Source organism: Giraffa tippelskirchi, chromosome 10 (assembly GCF_054371585.1).
Source record: "Giraffa tippelskirchi isolate mGirTip1 chromosome 10, T2T-mGirTip1v1.2.pri, whole genome shotgun sequence".
Taxonomy (NCBI): domain Eukaryota; kingdom Metazoa; phylum Chordata; class Mammalia; order Artiodactyla; family Giraffidae; genus Giraffa; species Giraffa tippelskirchi.
In genome coordinates, this window is record NC_137284.1 from 38,630,671 (window position 1) to 38,654,085 (window position 23,415).

General features: G+C 42.9%; 1 protein-coding gene across 3 annotated transcripts in view; it reads left to right on the forward strand.

The window, feature by feature from the left end:
• The first annotated feature begins 3,046 nt into the window (after positions 1 to 3,046).
• Positions 3,047 to 23,415, forward strand: part of PRSS23 (serine protease 23) — a 30,873-nt gene continuing 10,504 nt past the window's right edge. The window contains exons 1-3 of one of the 3 annotated variants that reach the window (XM_081531113.1): positions 3,047 to 3,155; positions 10,194 to 10,340; positions 14,108 to 14,384. The gene's annotated coding sequence lies outside the window, so the exon portion shown is untranslated. Of the gene's footprint in view, positions 3,156 to 10,193; positions 10,341 to 14,107; positions 14,385 to 18,801; positions 19,612 to 23,415 lie in introns of those variants that run through there. The other 2 variants (XM_081531114.1, XM_081531115.1) reach the window with 2 other exon arrangements.

A 23,415-nucleotide genomic window follows, 5' to 3' on the forward strand; every position in this document is an offset into this window, starting at 1 on the left:
CAGTAAACCAACTTCTCTGCGTTTTGGGGGCCCGTGTCTAAGCAGTTGAATATTCCTGGGGAAGAAAAGAACAAAACAAAGTCAATTAGCTTGAACTGTCTTTAAATTCATGCTAACAAACCTCAAATGAGCTGGGCTTTTCCAGCAAATCCATTTCCCACTCTTCAAGCCAACTAGCTCATACCTTTTTCTTTCTCTTTAAACTTCCCATATCCACTTTTATCACTTTCCCCTCTCAACTGAAGACCTTGACTTATACTTCACTGGGAAAATACATGTTATTAGAGAAGAACTGCCTCAAATCACTTTCAATAAAATGTATACTGAAACCATTAAAAAAAAAAAAAAAGACCATCTATGGAATGGAAGAAAATATTTGCAAATGATGTAACTGACAAGGACTTAATTTTCAATATACAAATAACTTATATATTAATAATTCAACAACAATAATAAAAAACAAACAACCCAATCAAAAAAATGAGTAGAACACCTAAATAGACATTTCTCCAAAGAAGACATATGGGTGGCCAACAGGCACATGAAAAAATGTTCAACACAGCTAATTATTAAGAGAAATATGAATCAAAACTACAATGAGACACCACCTCACTCTGGTCAGAATGACCATCATTAAAAAGTCTACAAATAATGAATGTTAGAGAGGGTGTGGAGAAAAGGCAACCCTCCTACACTGTTGGTGGGAATGTAAGTTGGTGTAGTTACTATGGAAAACAGTATGGAGGTTCCACAGAAAACTAAAAATAGAATTACCATATGATTCCAGCAATCCCACTCCTGGGTATATATCTGGACAAAACTCAAATTCAAAAAGATATATGCACCCCTATGTCCATAGCAGCACCATTCACAATGGCCAAGACATGGAAAAAGCCTAAATGTCAATTAACAGAGGAATGGATAAAGAAGATGTGGTACATATAAACAATGGAATAGTACTCAGCCATAAAAAAGAATGAAATAATGACATTTGCAGCAATATGGATGCAACTAAGGATTATCCTGTTAAGTGAAGTATTGGGTTGGCCAAAAGGTTCATTCAAGTTTTTCCATAAGATGTTACAGAAAACCCAAATGAACTTTTTGGCCAACCCAATAAGCTGGAAAGAGAACAACTAATACCATATGATAGAAGGAAATAGCAACCCACTCCAGTATTCTTGCCTGGAGAATCCCTTGGACAGAGAAGCCTGGCAGACCATGGTCCATGGGGTTGCAGAGTCAGACACGACCGAAGTAACTAAGCAAGCACGCACCACTTACATGTGGAATCTAAAATATGGCACAAATAAACCTATCTACACACAGAAACAGACTCACAGATGTAGAGTTGTGGTTGCAAGGGGGAGGAAGCTGGGGGAGGCATGGACTGGGAGTTGGGGTTAGTAGACAGAAACTATTACATGCAGAATGGATAAATAATAAACATCCTACTGTACAGCATAGGGAACTATATTCAGTATCCTGGGAGAAACCATAATGGAAACTAATATAAAAATGAATGTAAAATTGGCATTAAATCAACTATACTTCAATTAAATAAACTTAAAAAATGTGTACCAAATCTTCTCTCCTCCTCAATTATGAAAATGAAATAACTGTCACTTTCCTGTCATTGTTCAACCCCTTTACCTGTGTGCTTCACCTCATTCTCCCTGGCCCTCTGAAGGCCTACACTCCTGTTGTCCCCAACATCCCCTACCAGCAGTTCTCAAAGTGTGATTCGCCAACCGCTGGCTATTGCTGAGACTCTAAACCTATTCTTTCCCCAGTCTTCCCCCCACCCATCCATCCATTAACAATAAGCAAAAACCTACCACTCATCCTTGGTTCCTCCCATTCACCCCTCCTACTTCAAATCTGTCACAAACGCTTGCCAATTCTTCTGTCATCATCTAGCACCCAAACCCTCCTCTCCACCTCTAATCTAAGTCACTATTATCCTTCTGCTGAACTGGTATAACCATCCCCTAACAAGTTTCACCGCTTCTGCTGATAACTCTCACAATCCATTCTCTGCACACCAGCCAGAGTGATGTCTCCAAAAACCTGTATCAGAACATGTCATTCCCTCAGTTGAATCAGCTGATAGCTATTCATTGCTCACAGAAAAAGCCCATGATGCGCTGCAAACTCTAGCTTCTGACTGTGTCCCCAGTCTCAGGGCACTTTATTACAGAGCACAGCCTATTTATTTGCCTTCCTTTCTTTGGAGCACTCTGCCCTTTCCACTTTCTGGCTTTTGCACTTGTTTCCTTTGCTTGCAATGCTTGTCCACCAGCTCCTCAGCTGATTACCACATTCTCACTCTTTCAGTATCAAAAATCTTACTCAGAGAGACCTTCCCTGAGAACTGTATGGTAAGTGGCTTCTTCAGATTACTTTCTTATCACTTATTTCCTACATGAAATTTATTACAACCCACCACTATCTTAATTATTTATTTCCTCATTTATCATCTATTTCCCCAACTAGAGTGTGAGCTTCAGGAGTGTAGGGGCTTTATTTCTTTTGGTCATTTCTGGATTTCCAGCACCCGGAACAATGCCTAGCAGAAAGCAGGTACTCAATCATCAGGTATTAAGTAGACAGTGTGAATGAGTTTTTTTAAAACTTTTATGTGCTGGTCCTTTGGCTATAGTCTTAAAATGGGTTACAGTATCTCATTTAATGACCATAACAATCTAATGAGGCATGGTAACTATTATGTTCACGTGACAGATAAGGAAAAGGAAGCTCAGGAGAATTATTTACTCAGTTACCTAACTAGTACCAGCTTTATTGAAGCTTCCCAGGTGGCACTAGTGGTAAAGAATCCACCTCCAATGCAGGAGACGCAAGAGACTTGGGTTCGATCTCTGGGCCAGGAAGATCCCCTGGAGTAGGAAATGGCAACCCACTCCAGTGGCTGTTCTTGCCTGGAAAATTTCATAAACAGAGAAGCCTGGCAGGCTATAGTCAATGGAGTCACAAAGAGCTAAACATGACTGAGCACACTCAAGCACACACATAGCTAGTGCCAGCTGTATTTGTCAGCTTGGGCAGCCATAACAGAAGACCATAGACTGGGTGGTTTGACAGTCAACAGGAATTCATTTTCTCACAGTTCTGCAGGCCAGAAGTCCAATGCCAAGGTGAGCTGCCTTGGTTTCTGGTGAAGCCTCTCTTCTGGGCTGGGGGACAGCTGCCTTCTTATTGCGACCCCACGTGGTGTTTTTCCAGGTCACTGTACATGGACAAAGAGATTGAGCTTTCTGGTGTCTCATCTTCCAAAGATGCTAATCCCATGAGATCAGAGCCCCATCTTTATGATCTCATTTAACCTTAATTACTTCCTTAGAGGCCCCATCTCCAAATAAAGCCATATTGGAGTTCAGGGCTTCCACATATGAACTTAGGTTGGGGGGAGTACAAACATTCAGTCTGTAAAACTGATAGAGCCAGGATTCAAACCAGACTTGTCCAGTTCCCAAGCTGATATTCTTAATTGCTGAGTTACATTGCCATGTTGCTTCTGGGTCCTTAGCTCTGCCCTAACCTGCACTTCTTCATGCCTGGCTTCATATATTGCCAGGGATTAGATTACTTGTCTGGTTTTCTCATGGGGCATACCTGCCTTGGAGTTAGGAGACAAAAATGCAAAGCCTGGCTTCACTTCTCACTACCTGTGTGACCAGGAGCCAATGGCTTAACGACTCTGGATACATCTTAGTTTTCCCATCAATGAAATATGGGCAATATCAAAAGGTATTCTAGGAACTTCCTTCAGGTGTGAGGGAGAAAACAGTCCTCATGGGAATCCACTGAAGGTCTTGGAGCAAACACACTGCATGATTCCAATGCCTTGTTGTTATGAATATCTTCCGGAGTAACATTAACAGTTGCATAGATGAGGCATGAAAAAGCTGTTCCCACCCCAGCATGGTGATACAGCCTGTGGGAAGGGACCTCTCATGGCTGTGACCAGTATTTTCCCCTTCCTCCTCATGCTGAATCATCATTGTGCTTTTGCTTTGCTTGAATTAAGTATTTTTCTATTTGGCTTAGCTGCTTTCCAGCTTGGGAGGGACTGCTTCAAGGGGATCATTCCAGAAGGCAGCCTCTCTGGAAGTTCTCAGGAATGTAATTTATCTACTTGAGATCCAAGGGTAGGGTAAATAACAACAACAATAACAATGACAACCTAATAGTCAACACTTACACTGCATTAAATATTTTGGCCACTTGATGTGAAGAGCTGACTCACTGGAAAAGACCCTGATGCTAAGAAAGACTGAGGGCAGGAGGAGAAGGGGACAACAGGGGATGAGATGGTTGGATGCCATCACCAACTCAATGGACATGAATTTGAGCAAACTCTAGGAAATAGTGAAGGACAGGGAAGCTTGGCGTGCTGCAGTCCATGGGTTCACAAAGAGACACGACTTAGAGACCGAACAACATACAGCATTAACTATATACCAGGCACTGATCTAAGTACTACGTAGATATGAATTTATTTACTCTCTACAATATCTTCTGTAACCACACCTAGAATTAAGTGATGGCATTAGTGAGGCACTACAGTAATCAGTTCCACAGCTAGTAAACACCTGGGCTGGGATTTGAACCAAGGGACTCTGGCTCTACACTCCATGCACAAGGCCTCTCCTAGCATCTACTGTTCCTCCCTGCCTGGCCTGTAGTCCCAGGAGGTGGGGCCATCCCCCAGGACAAGGGAAGCACAGGGCTGTGGGAGGGGAGTATGTCAGGGAACATCCACCTAGGATTGGAAGCAGAAGCCAGAAGTCTGAGTACAGCTGCCAACTAGGAGGTTATGGTTGGCGGCTCTCTGAGGGCTCCCAGGCACCCCATGCTTTCTACTCTTGTAGCACTAACCAGCCTGCCTCCTAACTCTGGGCTCATTGTCTCCTCTAGGAGCTCCTCCAGGGATGGTGTCTAGATGAGATCAGTGATCCCTCAGTAGCAGGGGGGACAGGGACCTGGTCCATCAGTGAACTATTGGTTTTTTATTTTTTAATTAATTAATTGGCCATACCATACAACATGCAATATCTTCCCTGACCAGTGATTGAACACATGCCCCCTGCATTGGGAGTACAGAGTTTTAACCACTAGATCACTGGGGAAGTCCTATTTTTATTTTTTATTTATTTTTTGGCCATGCACCCTGTGGGATCTTAGTTCCCTGACCAGGGATTGGTCAGGGTGCAGAGTCTTAACCACTACACTAAATTGCCCATCACTAAACTATTGTGATCCTGGGCCTAAAAAAATGCACTTATGAAATGAGTAATGAAGTAGGCCCACAAATACCACTGCAAGCACTGGCACAATGGTTTTGAATATTTAGAATCTTTTGTTTATTCCTGCTTAGTGTAAAGGCCCTGAGACGAGTTACTTGAGAAGTTTGGTAAGCAGGCATATTCTCAGGCCCCAAACCTGCGATTCTGATTCATTTGGTTCAGGTGGTTCTTAAACACATCTTTACTGGAATATAATGGACAACCAGAAAAGTGTACATAAGTGAACAGCTTGCTGAATTTTCACAAACTGAATGTATCTATGCATCCTGCACTGAGGTCAAGAAACAGAACATTAGTGGAACAGCTTGGAGGAGTTTTAAACATACAATCCTGATCATTCTTACGCAGATCTCCTGAACACTGAGAAACACCACAGGATTGCTTAGCACTAAAACTGTTAAAACAGAAAGAGCCCGCATGTGCGTCTTTGAGGATGACAAGGACAGGAGGACTGGGAAGCACTGCTCGTTGGGGACAACAGACTGTGGCATGGCTCCTGGGGTCGTGAAATGGAGAAGGCCAACTAAGTCACCAACTGGCTTGTTGGATATGAAAAGCAGAGCTCACAAACTCCCAGCATCTCATGAAGGGCCCTGATGACTCAATGGGAGAGAAGTCCACGGATGCCAGGTCCAGGCCTTCAGTTTATTAGCCGCTAAAGCAAACAAGCTTTCAGAGTAAAGACAGAGAGGCCTCATGGATGTAATCATTGAGTCACCCATTTCCAAAACAATGGGAGTCCCTCATCTATCTGAACCAGACTGGATGAGACCTTCAGAAATTCTTTTTCAATTTCAGACACAATCTCTTTCTCACACACACCCAGCTCTTGGTTGGGTACTAAGAGTTGCTCTGGAATGTTGTTTCCCATGGTTTCAATTGAGGTCTTTCATTATGGGTCGGACTCCTTCTCTGTCTTTTTCCTCCTATTTTTCCTTTCTTCAGAATTTTTTGATTCCTGATGTTCAGCCTATAGGTTACAAGCCTGAACTTCTACAAAAATAAAGAAACTTGGTGATGGGAAAAGAAGAGAAGGCTTCATTCTGGTTATCTCTTGATCACCCATCCGTGGATTTGTGGAGGTCTGATATCAACCTGAGTATTCCAAGCTGTATCTTGAGTTTTCCTCCAACATCTAACATCCTTCAAAGCCTCACCTTTAACAAGTATAGATACAGATGGCAGAGACACAGATGATGGAAGTCGTGCAGGGAAGGAAAGTCATTTTGTTATCAGGCCTTAAACAATTGCTCTAGTCTTCTGTTGTTAAATCACTGACAATTTCCCTAACTTTAAATTTTTTTCAAGTGCTATATATTCAACAGAGGACTGGGCTGTTTTGTTTTCTTTCCCGGGTTTGGCTTCTAATTATTCTCCCAGAATTTTTTTGTTTTCCTGTGGGAAAAGTGTTTGAACTATTTCCAAATAAGTTTGGAAAGGAGTTGTCTAGATTCTATAAAGATTTAAGATGAGTTCCTTTTCTGCATAACTCCTTGTCTCCCAGCCGATCAGTAACCAAAAGGACAATCTGCATCCTGGTTCCTAAGGAAAGCTGAAGTGTAGCCCCTCCCAGAAAAGTCAGTTCTCTTACTCTACTATTCATTCATCCGATCACCCATTCATCCGCTCTTTTATTCAACAGATTATCACTACTGAGTGTATACTATATGTCAGGACTTTGCTAGGTGCAGATCACCAAGTTCAAGCTCCCTTCGCTGGCCTTTCCTTTTATTTCGGGGTGGGGGGGAGGGCACTCAGAAGAAGAGGATACAGATATCTCAAGTTATCTTCTTTCCCCTCCAGCTGCCTCCAGGCTTCCAGTCCCCGGTTAGAAAGCTGCGTAATTGGGACTTCCCTGATGGTCCAGTGGTTAAGAGTCCACCTTGCCACTGCAGGGGACACAGATCTGAGAACTAATATCCCACATGCCACAGAGCAACTGGGCCCAGTACTGCAACTAGGGGCTTCCCAGGTGGCACAGTAGTAAAGAACCCGCCTGCCAATCCAGGAGATGTGTGTTGGATCCCTGGGTCAGGAAGATCCCCTAAAGAAAATGACAACCCACTCCACTATTCTGGCCTGGAGAATCCCATGGACAGAGGAGCCTGGTGGGCTACAGTCCATGGGGTCGCAAAGAGTCGGACACGACTGACCACTCATGCAAGGGAGGGACGGTTGCAACTAGAGAGACTGTACGCCGCAACGAGAGATAGAGAAGGCTGCAGCGGGGACCTGACACGGCCAAATAAGTAATACATAAATAAAAAGACAATCTTAAAAAAAGAAGAAGAAGAAAGCTGCATAACTAAGGTAAAAGCGATTCTCTCCCAACCTGGATCTCCTCTCGGTATTGCCGTTAACCCCTGGCTTGCTGCAGGATGACTCTTAAGAGCTTAATAAGGGCCAAGGCCATTATTAAAGCTGGGCTTTGCAAGGCCAGCTGCCGTACTGCAGCTGTAACCCTCAGTGCGGAGGGCCTGCTGATGGCAGGGTCCCTTGACTGCCTGCCGGGTGGCCAGCTCGTGCTAGACGGGTGCTCTGGTCTGCTCTGCAGAATCAAAATTCAACTGTTCCACCTGGATTGTATTTGCTAATTTTCATCCTTTTGATCTCATTCCAAACTAGATGTTAGAGCCATTTGCATTAGTGAGTGAAGATCATTCTGGAAAGCTGAAAGACCAGCTCAGCCATTGCGTTTGAAAACGTGTTAGCGGCAGTGTGACTGAGGGCAAAAACCTGATTCAGGCTGCATCCGCGCCTTTGACACTTTTCAAATTGATGTTTTTTTCTCCTTCATAAAAAACTGACTTCCAATTTAAAAGAGTTATAATGGAGTTTAAGATTTTTCCTTAATGCAGTTCAGGTGCACATACCTGGTTTTACAACAGATCAGTACGTGAAAATGGATGTATACACATCAAATTAAGGGAAAAGAGATGCGCTTTCAGATGGATGGATTCACCTCACAGAATGATTCTTTTCTTCACCAAAGGAATTTCCACTGGGTTTTCTGAAAAGGGGTTAGCTTTTCTAGTGTACTTAAACACTTTGTAAAAGTTTCATTTAAAAATATGGTTCAAACATCACACATCCTATGTAAAGAGAAGACTGCTCAAAACAGGCCGATGGCTCATGCTGATATTTTTAGAGCCATTACCCCATTTCAAATGGAATTTAAATGATTTGTCAACATCTGATTGGTATTCAATGTCCTGTCTAGATGATACTGAAGCAAAGCTTATAGTTGCTTCAACACTTAGGTCAATAGTTACTCCTTTGTTGAGCCCTCTCAGACAATGCTCACCTTTTTTGCAGAGGTGAAATCTTTTGGGCACTTATATAGCACCTGAACTGCCCACTGTGAAGACTGCCCTAGAAATGGTCTAGGCTTTATCCATTTTATAAGTTCAGATATGTGCCAGGTCCTCAAGAAACTTGCCTCAAAAAGTAATTGCAGTTGATGAAATGGAATGAGAAACAGCCTTCGCTGTTGTGAAATAGTGTCTTTTGGTTAGAATTCCTCAGAACGAGATCTGATTTTGGTCACAGGGCTATGTCTCCTAGTGGCTTAGAGTTAGGTTGCCTTTGTGCACAAATTATCAAAATTATAATAGAAAATAAAAGACCACATACATAAGTCTAAGCCAGTCAGTAGCCAGAGGGATTGCTTTAGGAATGTGCAATGGAAAGCAGACCTGGGATGTTTGTTGCAATCGATGAGGAAACAAGTTCTCTCATCCACTGGATTTAATCCTCAGAAAATATAAATTAGTAGCTTCGGAAGGTTGCCTTAGCAACCAGCACAGAAGAAGAACTAATTGGTAGAGAAGCCCAAGCCCTGATGATATCATTTGAGCTCTGTGGTCCAACATCTCCTGAGCTACACCTGTTTTCAGAACTTTTCAATTAAAGGAACAAGTAAATTCGCTTCTTTATTTAGATGTTTGCGTTCACCTCTTGTCATTTACAAATGAAAGCCTCCTGGGACTTCCCTGGAGGTCCAGTGGTCAGGGCCTGGAGCTTCTACTGCAGGAGCGCGGGTTTGATCCCCAGTCAGGGAACTAAGAACCCACAAGGTGCGAGGCATGATCAAAACACAAAACAAACAAATGAACAAAACAAATGAAAAACTCCTGGCTCCCCGTTGCCCAACTGGTATTTATATCAATTACCAAGATCTCTGCTTTCTCAGTCCAAAGTATCCATTGGCTGATCTCCATACCAGGGCCCATAATCTAGTTCAGATTCTCATAGCCTCTAATTTACAAACTCTGAGATTTGTCTCTCAGCCTCCATTTTCTCCCCTCCTATCTAGCTTCCCAGAAGCTGCCGCTTAATCCTCATAAAGCACAGAAATGATGAAGGCACTCAGTCAACTGCTCTGCAGCTTTCACTGACTCGCCACTGCCCCCTGAATTAAAAAACCTACAGTCTTTCCCCCCGTGTGTCTCCTTTACTCTCATACAGAACATTTCACTTCCGACCTTCTGGTCACCAAATATGTGGAGGAGCTTTCCCCACACCAAGGAATTTTCCACAACACTGGCTGGGTGTCCTACCATGTCCTTCAGTTCTGACACTACCTTCTTGGAAAAAGTGCCAGGTTCCACAGAGAAAGGTCTCAGTCCCACAAGACTGCTCCCCACTCCCATTTCAGATGTCAGCTGGAAGCAGGAGTTCCTCAGGTTACCCACAACTTCTGTCCAATTTAGCTATAAATTGGAGGTTCCCATGGCTCTCTCCTTGGGTTCAATTAATTTGTTGAAGTGGCTCACAGAACTCAGGAGTACATTTACTTACGTTTGCTGTTGTTGCTGTTTAGTTGCTAAGTCGTGTCTTACTCTTTTGCGACCCTATGGACTGTAGCCCACCAGGCTCCTCTGTCCATGGGATTCTCCAGGCAACCAACTGGAGCTGGTTGCCATTTCCTTCTTTAGAAGCTCTTCCTGACCCAAGGATCAAACCTGCATCTCCTGCATTGCAGGTGAATTCTTTACCGTCTTGAGACACCAGGTAAGCCCTTCTGAATTCTTACAGCCCTTTATTTCTTCACAGCTCAGGACTTTAACCAATCAATTCCTCTTATCTTTCTATAATTTATAACAGCTATTTGTGGATATGTTTTATCTGGGGATTCCCTAGTGGCTCCAAAGGCAAAGAATCTGTCTGCAATGCAGGCGACAGGGGTTTGATCCCTGGGTCAGGAAGATCCCCTGGAAAAGGGAATGGCAACCCACTCCAGTATTCTTTCCTGGAATATTCCATGGACAGAGGAGCTTCGTGGGCTACAGTCCATAGACTCGTAAAGAGTCGGACATGACTGAGCGACTAACGCTTTTCTATCTAGTTTGCTTTCTAGAATTCTTCCCTAGTATAGTAGATCATTACAAGGGATGAATTAGTTGTTTATCACTAGTAGGTTCAGATAGGGTCTGTCTCTGGTTCTCTTATTGGTATATACCATTCCCTGCCCCCATAGTAATAAGCCATATGTTTACTGAATTGGTACAAAGGAAGGAATGAGAAAGGTTGTTTAATAGATTCTTAGTAAACTTGCTTTTGAATAAGTATAAAAAATAATTTCTAAACAACCTATCCATGTATAAACAGATACTAGAGGAGCACACAGGGATGCTTGGAAATTATCTTTCTTAAGTACTAAATCTCACACTTCCCCTCCCCCATTTTTGCACTACTAATTTTCCAACATAAAAGTAAAATTCAGGTAAATTTTTGACAAAATGTTGAAAATTCTAAGCTATCTTCTTGTGTGTGTGTGTGTGTGTGTGTGTGTGTGTGTGCGCGCGTGCGCTCATGTCAACTCTTTGCCACCCCATGGATTGTAGCCCGCCAGGCTCCTCTGTCCATGGGATTCTCTAGGCAAGAACACTGGAGTGGGTTGCCATGCCCTCCTCCAGGGGATCTTCCTAACCCAGGAATTGTAAACTATCTTCATGATGATGATCAAGAACCACATATGAATATAACTGAAAAAATATCTTATGTCCATAAGTTCTCTATGAATCATGTTAATAGAAACCATAACATGCATTTACATCATGTGTCACAGTTCATAAAATACTTCCACAGACTTTACTTCATTCCTGGTTTACAACCCTGTGAGATCAGTAGGGCAAGACCCATCAGCCCTGTTTACCAATAAGGAAGAGGTAATGTCTAAGAGAGGCTAAGCAACTAGCAAGTCTCTATAACCAGGTAGATGATAGAACTAGGACTAAAACCCAAGGTTTCTGACACCTAGCCCAGAGTCCTTCCAATTATTCTGTGCTATTTACCTTAGGCTAATAGATAACATCATCCCTTGCCAGTGACTGATTTAGTAAAGGACTTATGATCACTGAATTCCCACCACTGTGATATGAAGAGAGGTCTGGTGAGCAGTATCATTGTCCTACTTCTGCTGCTGCTGCTGCTAAGTCGCTTCAGTCGTGTCTGACTCTGTGCGACCCCATAGACGGCAGCCCACCAGGCTCTGCCGTCCTGGGGATTCTCCAGGCAAGAATACTGGAGTGGGTTGCCATTTCCTTCTCCAGTGCATGAAAGGGAAAAATGAAAGTGAAGTCGCTCAGTTGTATCCGACTCTTAGCGACCCCATGGGCTGCAGCCTACCAGGCTCCTCCGTCCATGGGATTTTCCAGGCAAGAGTACTGGAGTGGAATGCCATTGCCTTCTCTGGCCCTACTTCTAAGAGAGAGATATAAGAAGAGAAGTTCTTCTTTTTCTTTCCTCCTGGATGTAACTGTATATGGTAACTGCAGAGCTTCAGTGCCCCTCACCTGAAACCACCCTATCCTTCCATTTCTTGGCATGCGCAGTCCTCAACTTCCTTGTTGTCATTTAAACCAGCATAAGTCAGGGGTTTCCATTACCAATACGTGAAATCATCCTGATAGAAACAATATGGGAAACTTGATGACATATGGATTTGGGGTAGAGAGTCCTACGGTTGAATCTCCACTCCAACCCTTCAAATTTGGAATTTTACTCAATTATTTAGAGCCATGGATTCTTATCAGTAAAAACAGGGATACGTGTTCTTACTGCTCAGGGCTATTAAGTCCAATGCAATAAGTAGTGGGAAGTGTCTGATACTTGGTAGATAATGAATAGCCATTATTGTAAAGATGGAGCCTTGTGGGCTGCAGTCCATGGGGTCGCTAAGAGTCAGACACGACTGAGCGACTTCACTTTCACTTTTCACTTTCATGCATTGGAGAAGGAAATGGCAACCCACTCCAGTGTTCTTGCCTGGAGAATCCCAGGGACGGGGGAGCCTGGTGGGCTGCCGTCTAGTCTATGGGGTCGCACAGAGTCGGACACGACTGAAGTGACTTAGCAGCAGCAGCAGCAGCATTGTAAAGATGAACTTTCTACCAATGCTATAAATACTTTTACCAAGAAGAAAAAACTTTTAAAACTATAAATTTACACAAAACAATTTTATTGGCTCGCTCATGCTCCCTACTCTAGTCAGGCAGGTCTTAGAGTAAATACAAAGGGTGATTCCTAACAAGCTCAGATCAGGAATACTCAACCTTTGAATGAACTTCAGTTCCCTAAAGCTTTGGGATTATGGAACAGGGGATGAAAGTGTTGATAATAAAATTACAACTGGAGCTGAGGTTGGAGGGCTGCTACCAGGACTGGAATTTGCCTTGAAGTCAGCAATCAACCTTTCAAAGAGTAGTCTAACAAATCAAAGACTTGTCATTTATTTGCTTTTAATTTTCCTGCAGAAAGGGTTTTAAAGATTTAATAGTTCGATTTTATTGCATTGTTAAAAAAAAAGTAGAGGAAAAAAAAGAGACAGACTTTGCCATCTCTTGTCCTAAAAGAGAAGATAGTTTGGATAACCTCACTTTACCAAGATGCTGTTTACACAACCATGAGATCATAATCGTTAAGCGCAGGACTGGGCCATTCTGGGCCTTCCTGGTTTGAAGCCAACCACATTCTTCATTTCAACATTAAAACAAAAAAATATCATGTCACTTTGGGATGGTGTCACATTACTAGCAACAGCTAATTTTTTGTTTTTATTTTGCTTTGTCTTGTTTTTGCCAGAATTACAAAGAATAATATGTAATACAGGTCAACTTTCAAATGGTGTTTCCCTGGTAGCTCAGATGGTTAAGAATCTGCCTGCAATGCGGGAGACCTGGGTTTGATCCCTGGGTTGGGAAGATCCCTGGAGAAGGGAATGGCTCCCCACTCCAGTATTCTTGCCTGGAGAATCCATGAACAGAGGAGCCTAGCGTGCTATAGTCCATGGGGTCTCAAAGAGTCAGACACGACTGAGCGACTAACACACACAACTTTCAAATCTGTTTCTTGTGATTTACTATGTGACTATGTCCAAGATCTTAATATTGTTGACTGCAGCAACTGGGAAACACTGTACCTTCCTTAAAATTTTTATAAAAGAGAATAACGAGCTAAAGATGAGTGTCAAAATCCAACTAGAGGATGGCAAAGTTTTAAAGGAGGAGCTAATTTTTATTAAGAGCGTAATCCCCAAACTACTCTGTTACCTATCACCCCTCTGTTTGATGGAGTGAGCCCACTGTGTACGTGTCAAGCAAGCCCTCGCTCTGGCCTCATGCAGTTGTCCAAACAGGGCCTCAGTCAGCCTTGAGTAAAAAATATAAGACATCCGTGTGCTCTGGGAAAAGCCAGAGAATGCACACTGGGGACCACGAGGAGAGCAAGAGGTGGACAGCCATTCCTTACCAGTTCTGGCTTATGTCTTGATTTTTCAGGGACAAGGACAATAACGTGAACAGCTGCTTACAGATCCCACAAGACCTAGGGGCTCAGTGCCCTTCCCACTAATTTTAGTCTGCTGGAAACCCGGATAAAGTCACTCCTCCTTGAAGGGAGTCCAGCTGTCCGTGTCAGCACCGGAGTCTCCTCCCAGCGTGACCTTCACTGTTTCGTCAGGGTGACAGGCTCCCCGAGCTGTCACCCCGAACTCGCCCTTCCTCCAAGAACACCTGCTGCAGTCCCCAGCTCTGACATTCACCTGCCTTCATGTGGGTAAGTCCCACCCCACCCCACCCCCGCTCCAATGCGAGGACTTTCCTGCTATCAGGTGGAGAGCTAGTTGGCTTTCCACAGCATGCCGCAGGCTTTGAAGGGAAAGAACATGAATGGCTATGCTTGTGGTTTCCCTAATCTGTGTACCAAAGGCAGCAGGAGCCAGGTGATCCTGTGTTTGAAATAAAGCAGGTTGCTGGTCTCAAAGAGCAGGAAGCGAATGGCTTCTGTGGATACAATCCCTCCTCTGTTAAGGGCTGGCTGTCCTAACTTGGCTTTCACAATGTGAGAAATCACCGCCATTCCCAGGGATGGCTATGGGGTGCTGGTCCTGGTGAGCTGGTCTGCTCTTCAGCAAGTCTCCTCTCTACTGAGGGGAAGGAAAACTAGGGGCCTCGGACTGTGTCTGCACAGTGACCAAAGAAATCCGCTGAAAACTAAAAACAAGCCTCAAATTTAGCTCACTGTTGCCTGTTCTCAAGGTCACATTGGCTGGTGATGTCAGGCCAAACAGCCAGTCTTCCCTGTTCAAAAGGGCTCCCCATTGCCTACAAAATGCCATCTATTTTGGGCTTTGCTACAACTGTGTTTGGGGCTGGATGTGCAAGGGCTTCAAAATAAACAAACACACGATACCTTCCTCAATTAGCTTTTACACACCAGGGGCTATCCAAAGAGCCGTTATTGTAAATAAGAAGAAGAAGTTGCAGCTAATGAGTAGAATCAGGCACCACATATGTTAAGAAGTATTTTGATGCAACTCCTAAATTAATCCTCATTATAACTCTGGTAGGAGGGTACTGTCACTACCCTATTTTGCAAATGAGGAAACTAGGCTCTCCCAGGGTTCTGGTTATTCTGTCTTTATTCGTGTGTGCTCAGTCATGTCCAACTCTTTGCAACCCTCTGGACGGTAGCCCTCCCGGCTCCTCTGTCCATCAGATTACCCGGGCACCAAGACTGGAGTGGGTTGCCATTTCCTACTCCAGGGGATCTTCTCGACCCAAGGATTGAACCTGCATCACGTGCTTCTCTGGCATGGCAGGCAGATTCCTTACTATTGTGCCACCTGGGATTCTCTGTCAGTGTTCAGCGGTTCTCCACCCTTCGGTGCCCTGATCTGTGCCCAGGAGGTTAAGCCTTGCAGACAGCATGGTCGGTTCCCTTGTGAGCTGGCTTTGGCAGCTCCAAGATCAGGGTGGGAAAAGAGGAGGTCAGGGTGTTCCTCTCCCGCTCATTCCCTTCCTCCTGGGAACCAGATTCCCGCAGTGCTTGCAGCTGCCATCTCAGTGACACAGGGCTCCCGGGCACACGCATGCAACTAGGTTCTGCTCGGCTTCCTCCCCCTCGGCCCCAACAACAGCCACGGCTTCCCCTGCTGCTGGACCCAGGGTGCGCGCTGTCCTGCTTGTCCCCTCCACCCTGTTCTCACTGCCATAAGTGGGCACTTCCATAAAACTTCTTCATCTGAACCAAGCAAGGGCAAAGTGGGTCTCTGTCAAGATCGCAGCTGATAAAGCCAACCAAAGACATGCAGACCAGAGATTCAGTGGCAGGGAAGAGGAAAGGTAAACTGAAAATGAAATAGATAAAATTATCAGAGCCACGAGAAAGTTGTAGCAATTGTTCTGGGAAATCAAAGGCCAATTAAAAAAAATACTTTGTAGAGGACGTGACATAGCGCTAGGCCTTTTAAAAATGTATAGAAGTGGATTTAGAAAGCAAACTAGTGGTTACCGAAGGAGAAAGGGAGGGGGGAGGGGTGTGGGATTAATGGATACAAACTACTGTACATAAAATAGATAAGCAATGAGGATTTACTGGGTAGCACAGGGGCTACACCCATTATCGTGTATAATCTATAGTGGAGTATAATCTGCAAAAATTCTGAATCACTAAGCTGTACACATAAAACTAACACGATATTGTAACACAATACTTCAATTTTTTAAAAAAAATTAGAATTGAGACAAGTGGATATGAAGGAAAGAGTTTCAAATATAAGCAAAGGCGATTATGCAAAAAAGCACAAACCACATGTCAAGAACAGAAGTTGTTTGCTCTTAGAAGTTGGGTAAGCTTATGGGTGATTTTTATCAAACCGCATCATACAGAATTCCACTGTTCTATGACATGTTACTACCATATTGAAGAAAAGAGTCTACAGTCAAATAAGATGGGGTAAAGAGATAAATGAGCTTAAGCAGATTTCTTCACTCCAGACTTCTCAGAGCATTTGAAATGCTAATATGCGTAATTTGACTACTTTTTTCCCCCATGTCTATTAACATCTTCCAGAATGTGGGAGGAAATAGTTTGAGAAGCAAACTCCACAGTCCTGAGGGCATCCAGTGTGATTCAGAACACAACCCAAGGGTTCTGTAGAAAGTCAGTGGGACAGTCCCAAGTCTTAGACAGATGATGCCTAAGAAGACCAACAAGTAGCCATAGCATGAGCACTGAAATGTAACCAGCACACCAAGTGGATTGAATTTGTTATCTTAAGTGACCCGAAAGGAAAGAATGGTGAATGGGCATCAAACAGAAATTTGGATTTACATCCTGGAAAATATTCAAGCCCCAGTGGTTAAAATTTCACGTACAATATGCCTTGTTCCTAGTGGCTATGATGGCAAACTAAATTATTTCAGACCTTATGTTTTAAGCTAATTAGAATTTTACTTATTCATTCATTCAATCATTTTATTAAGTAAAAATTGATTGAGCCTTTATCCTGAGCCAGGCTCTCTTAGAAGATAGAGGAAAACCATAGGGTCTAGAAGAATAAGACAGTGGTCCCACTCATGAGATGCTCTGGACCGCTTGAGGTTGAACATGTAAATATATAGTTACAATGTAAGATATAATTTCAGTACAATTCTCTGAAGACACAGAGTATGAATTTACAATTCTAGCAATGAAGGGTTTAGAAGCCTTCAGAGAAGAGTTGATATTTGAGCTTAAAAGATGAGTAGAATTTGCCAGGAAAGAGGAGAAACCTCATGAAATGACACTGAATTTGAATATCCAGACCCCACACTTAACCACATAAAAGATTACTCCTTATAAGACAGAAAAAGAAATAATCCAATATTCATGGATAAATACAAACATAAGTTGAAATACAAACATGAGTTGAGAACAAAAGGATTTTCCAAAAAGGCCTTTTAAAGCTACTGAGATTTGAAAGAAATTTTAATAAGATTCCCATTGAAAAGAGAATATCAAAAAGCTGTTTCAGTCTATTTCAAGGCCAGCAGCGCTGCTGCTTCTCCTTGAGTTAAAGGAAGAAAAAACACTTTTTTCTCTTTTGTTCTTGCTCATGAGATCCAGTATACAAGTTAGAGTACATCAGAGAAGCCCAGTGCTGGCCTCCAGGGACTTTCTGAATTTAACCAGAGAAAATGAGAAACACACAGTTATTTCAAAATGTTTCTAATTTTTCAGTTTTGAATTGTGCCCACATTATACAGGAAATTGCTAGTGCCAAAGCCTGTTTTTCTTTCTAATAGTTTTTAGATTGCTATATTCTTTTAACTAGGATTAGAGTAAAGCTTTCCTTTGCTGTGCAGCAATTTTTTTTTCTTTTCTTTTTAGGCTACCATATGTACCAATGTGACAATTTAGCTCTACAACTACTTTATATTTTAAGGCTTTATATATTATGCTTTCACATATTTATATTCATAGTATACTGATTACTTATATTTCCAAGTATTAATATTTAAAATGAGTAATTGACTCAATGGACATGAACGTGAGCAAACTGTGGGAGATAGTGAAGGACAGGGAAGCCTGGTGTGCTGCAGTCCATGGGGCTGCAAAGAGTCAGACATGACTTAGTGACTGAACAATAACAACGACAACAATCGATAGTTTTAACAGAAACAGGAATATATTTTTAAGTTTTAAGTGCTATACAAGTACATTTACTTTATTAAGTGCTGTAAAGATTATTTTTATTGGCTCTTTTTGTTAGCTTCTTTTTTAGATTATGGGAGCTAATTGTGGTTTTATTTTTTATCATAAAGATTTTAATTCCAACCTTCATGAGAGAAAAATCTGGCTTTGCCCTTAAAACACTGACAGATTTACAGACCTGACAATATTCATGTTGAAGATGCTGGTTGAATAAATGAACTGATGCTGCCACATGGGGAGACTGGAAGAGGAGACAAAAAGACTACAACCCTGGCTCCCATCCAAACCTGTAACTCTTCCCAAATTCAGTACCGTTAGCCCTCTGTATCATGGGTTTCAAAAATTCAACTAACCATAGATCCAAAAATTTTCAAAAAAAAAAATACATAAAGTTCCATGAAGCAAAACTTGCATTTGCCATATATCAGCAACTGTGTACATAGCATTTAAATTGTATTAGGTATTATAAGTAACCTGGGCTTCCCTGGTGGCTCAGCAGGTAAAGAATCCACCTGCAATGCAAGTGATACAGGAGATGCAGTTTCGGGAAGATCCTGGCTACAGTTCACGGGGTCACAAAGAGTCAGATGACTGAAGCATCTGAGCACACATGCATAAGTAACCTAGAGATGATTTAAAGTTTCAGAAGATTTCATAGGTTATATGCCATTTTATATAAGGAACTTGAGCATCCTTGGACTTTGTCTGCAGGGATCCTGGAACCAACCCTCTACAGATACTAAGGGATGACTGGACTAGGATGACTGGACCAGGAAACTCTTCGCTGCCTACAAACCAAACCTATGACAAAAGACTTAGGGTTGAACAAAAGTCCTGAGATGGTTTATCCTTGGAAAGCCTGGAAAAAACTTTTTAACAATTTGATTGATTGATTCAACTCATTCAACATTTGAAACATTAAGCATTTGCAGTAGTAGTAATAACAATAGGTAATATCAATTCAGAGTTTATTTTATACTAGCCCAGTGCTGTGTGCTTTGAACTGACTATTCCACAGAGTCCTGACTACAGCCTGAAATAAGCCCCACTGTATAGAACAGAAAAGCAAGGCACAGAAGTCACATCAGTTGCCCATGATCACCCAGCAACTAAATGAATTCTCAATTGAGTCCAAGCCAGTCTGACTCCAGAGTTCCACCTCCTTCGCTCTCCCAGGACCTCATGCTGGGGATGCCCGAAGACAAAAACGTGGGTCATTCTTGCATAGGAATCACAATGCTGTAGACTCAAAGACTGTAACAGCAGGTCCTCTAGACTCTTTCTACCGATGACAAATCCAGACTAGGTGAGATGATTTACCCGAAGGCACCAGACAGGCTGAGAACGCCTGCTTCCCTCCCAACCCTCTGTGCTGTCTCTCAGTCCGTTTCTCTTCTCAGTCACTCCACAGAGCTAGAAACCTCCACTCACTGAATAAACTCCTGGATCCGTAGTATCACCACAGATATAAGAAGACAGATGGAAATGATTTTTAAATGTGTAACTCTATCTCCTCGGAGATAATTCTCATGGACACCTTTTTAACCGGCAAATTGTTGAAGCTGCGTGTGAGTCACAGCCTCATAAAAAATAACCACTAAGAGGAGTGACACATTAGGAGTCTGGGATTAACAAATACACATTACTACATATAAGATGGGGCTTCCCTGGTGGCTCAGATGTTAAAGAATCCGCCCGCAGTGCTGGAGACCGGGGTTCAATCCCCGGGTGGGGAAGATCCCCTGGAGAAGGGAATGGTTACCCACTCCAGTATTTGGCCTGGAGAATCCCGTGGACGGATGAGCCTGGCGGGCTACAGTCCATGAAATCGTGAAGAGTCAGATACGACTGAGTGACTAACACACACACACACACACACACACACACACACACACACACACACACACATACACACGTAAAATAGTTAACAACAAGGTCCTACTGCACAGGTAACTATACTCAGTTATCTTGTAATAACCTATAATGAAAAAGAATCTGAAAAAGAATATATATGTGTGTATAACTGAATCACTTTACTGTATACCTGAAACTAACACGACACTGTAAACCAATTATACTTCAATTTTTAAAAAACTCAGCACTAAAACCGAGTACAGAGTTGGTGTTGGGTCTCTCCCCTCCCCGCCACCCTAGGTTTCCAATTATCTTTCAGTCCCATCTTGTCTCCTGCACGGGAGGCCATTTAACAGGTTATTACTAAGTGACTGCATGACTGCAAGACCGAATCAAAAGGATGTTTTCAGTTGGAGTGATGGCAGTCACTCATCAACCTCCTTATTGTAAGGACGAGAAAATGCCGGTCTGGGAAGCAGTATAACACAGCAGAAACTGCTGACAGAGTGCAACAGACTGGACAGAAGTCACAATTGTGTTACTTAACGGTACACACTGGTATCCCATTTAACCCCTCTGAAGCTCAGTTTCCTTGTCTGCAAAGTGGAGATAACCACAGTTCCTCTTTTTTGGTTTTCCTGAACTTACATGTATGAAATTTACTACCTGGTACACAGCGTGCACTCAGTAAACATAGCTACAATTATCACAATCTAGGCCTAGTTCTGCCCTCTTCACTCTCCCACTGTTGGCCTTGTTTATGCAGTAGAGGAACCCAATGCCATGTTTGCTGAAGTTCTGCTCAGGGCTTTATCCACTGAGTTTCAGTTCAAATTCTACCACCTCTTGGGAGACTTTAGCACCTGTCAGAGTGGGAATTAATAATTCCCTCTTCCATGCTCTCTAGCCGTAGTCTGATCCAGCCTACATCTCACTTTCTCCTGTGTTTGATTTTGTTTGGGTTATATCCAAAGCATCAATTCCTTGAGACGAGGGATATTTGCTTTTTCCCTCACTATCTCTATTCCCAGGTGGTGCAGTGGTAAAGCATCCGCCTGCCAGTGCAGAGGATGCAAGAGATGCGGGTTTGATCCTTAGGTTGGGAAAATCCCCTGGAGAGGGAAATGGCAAACCATTCCAGTATTCTTGCCTGAGAAATCCCCATGGACAGAGGAGCCTGGAGGGCTAACAGTCCATGGGGTCACAAAAGAGCTGGACACAACTTAGCAACTAAACAGCAACTCTCTTATCACAGCCCCTGTACAGTCACCTTATACAGACTGGGCACTCACTAAATGTGTAGGCCTTGTCCTGAATGCATTTTTAACAACTCAACTGCCATACTCATGAAAAGTATTTGAGAATTATGATTATGGAGTTGAACTGAGTTCTTAAACAATGTGGGTTTTGGATTTTCTGGTCGTATTTTTTTTTCAGATGGGGAGTGGGACAAATATAAAAACAAATATCCAAGTTTGGCATGAGGACACCTGCTACACAGGGCATTTCTCTTTGAATCAAAGTTGTCTGCAGATCTGCTGTTGCTGCTGTCCACGTGGCAATCACAGCGGCAACCTTACAGTTGGGTAGCATCCTCCTTACTACTGACAGCTCCAGGAAACAAGAGAAGGTGGTGGAGCTTGTTCAAACATGGTGAGCTCCTGTCTGGGTAGGGGCAGGAGGCCTGAGGCTGGCTCTGGGAGTGGAAACAGGAGAGGGAGTTGCTCTCGGGTCCTTCTGTGCCTCAGTTTCCCTCTCAGAATGATGGGAATAAAATTACCCTGTTCTCTAAGATGCTACCTCCCCAAACTGGTGACAATGGGATTTCAAAAACTGCCAGGACAGGGATTTCCCTGGTGGTTCAGTAGCTAAGACTCCACTCAAGACTGAGTTCGATCCCTGGTCAGGGAACTAGATCCCACATGTCATAACTAAGAATTCACATGTCTCAACTAAGGGTCCATCATGCCACAACAAAGAGCAAAGATACTGTGTGCTGCAACTGAAACCTGGCACAGCCAAATATATACATATATATACATTTTTTTAGCTACCAAAACACATGAGCAGTGGATATCAAATTCAGTTGAGGTGGTCCTAAAGTACAGTGCTCCAAAGCAGAGTGAAGGCATCATCTTTGTGCATAACAGATAAAACAAGAGCTAATATTCATTAAGGGTTTACTATGGTCAGGTCATGTGCTAAGCATTTCCTGTGTTTCAATTTATTCAGTCCTTCAAAGAATACTATGAGGTAGTCACCATTTACAGAAGAGGAAATTGGGGTGCAGAAAAGTTAAGTCAAAAGCTACACAACTGACAAGTGGCAGAGCCTGAACTAGTTCTCACATAGTTGAATGTTAAGGCATGCTCTTACTTATGTTGCTGGATTGCCTTCCTGTGGCCATCTCTTTCTTTAAATTTATTTATTTATTTTTGTTGTTTTCGCTTTTTTTTAATCCTTTTAAAATTTTATGTATTTCTAATTGAAGGATAATTACAATGTTGGGTTGGTTTCTGCCATATATCAACATGGATCAGCCACAGGTATACATATGTCCGCTCCCTCTTGAGCCTCCCTCCCACCTCCCACTCCATCCCACCCCTCTGGGTATCACAGAGCCCCAGTTTGAGCTCCCCGGGACTGTTCACCATGCCTTGCATTAATAGGTGCTTTGTAAGTCTCTCCCTTCTTTTCCTCCTTCTAATTTCTTCCCTGGTTCTTCTACTAAGTGAGGTGTTTGACTGTTACTGGTGTTTCTCTAATTGGGAGCTATAGATCCTTGGAGACTCAAAATTTAATTTTTTCATAGTTACGATTTAAAAAAATGAACATAAACACATTCTGGATCACTGAGATAACCGCCTGATACCAAGTATTGCCTTGTGATCTCAGTGCCTATGTGAGCTATGCCTTGACACCAGCAGTTACCACTCTTCTCATTACACTAATAAGAAAGGGATCAGTTCAGTTCAGTTCAGTCGCTCAGTCGTGTCCGACTCTTTGCGACCCCATGAATTGCAGCACGCCAGGCCTCTCTGTCCATCACCAACTCCCGGAGTCTACCCAAACCCATGTCCATCAAGTCAGTTATGCCATCCAACCATCTCATCCTCTGTCGTCCCCTTCTCCTCCCGCCCCCAATCCTACCCAGCATTAGGGTCTTTTCCAATGAGTCAACCCTTCGCATGAGGTGGCCAAAGTATTGGAGTTTCAGCTTCAACATCAGACCTTCCAATGAACACCCAGGATTGAT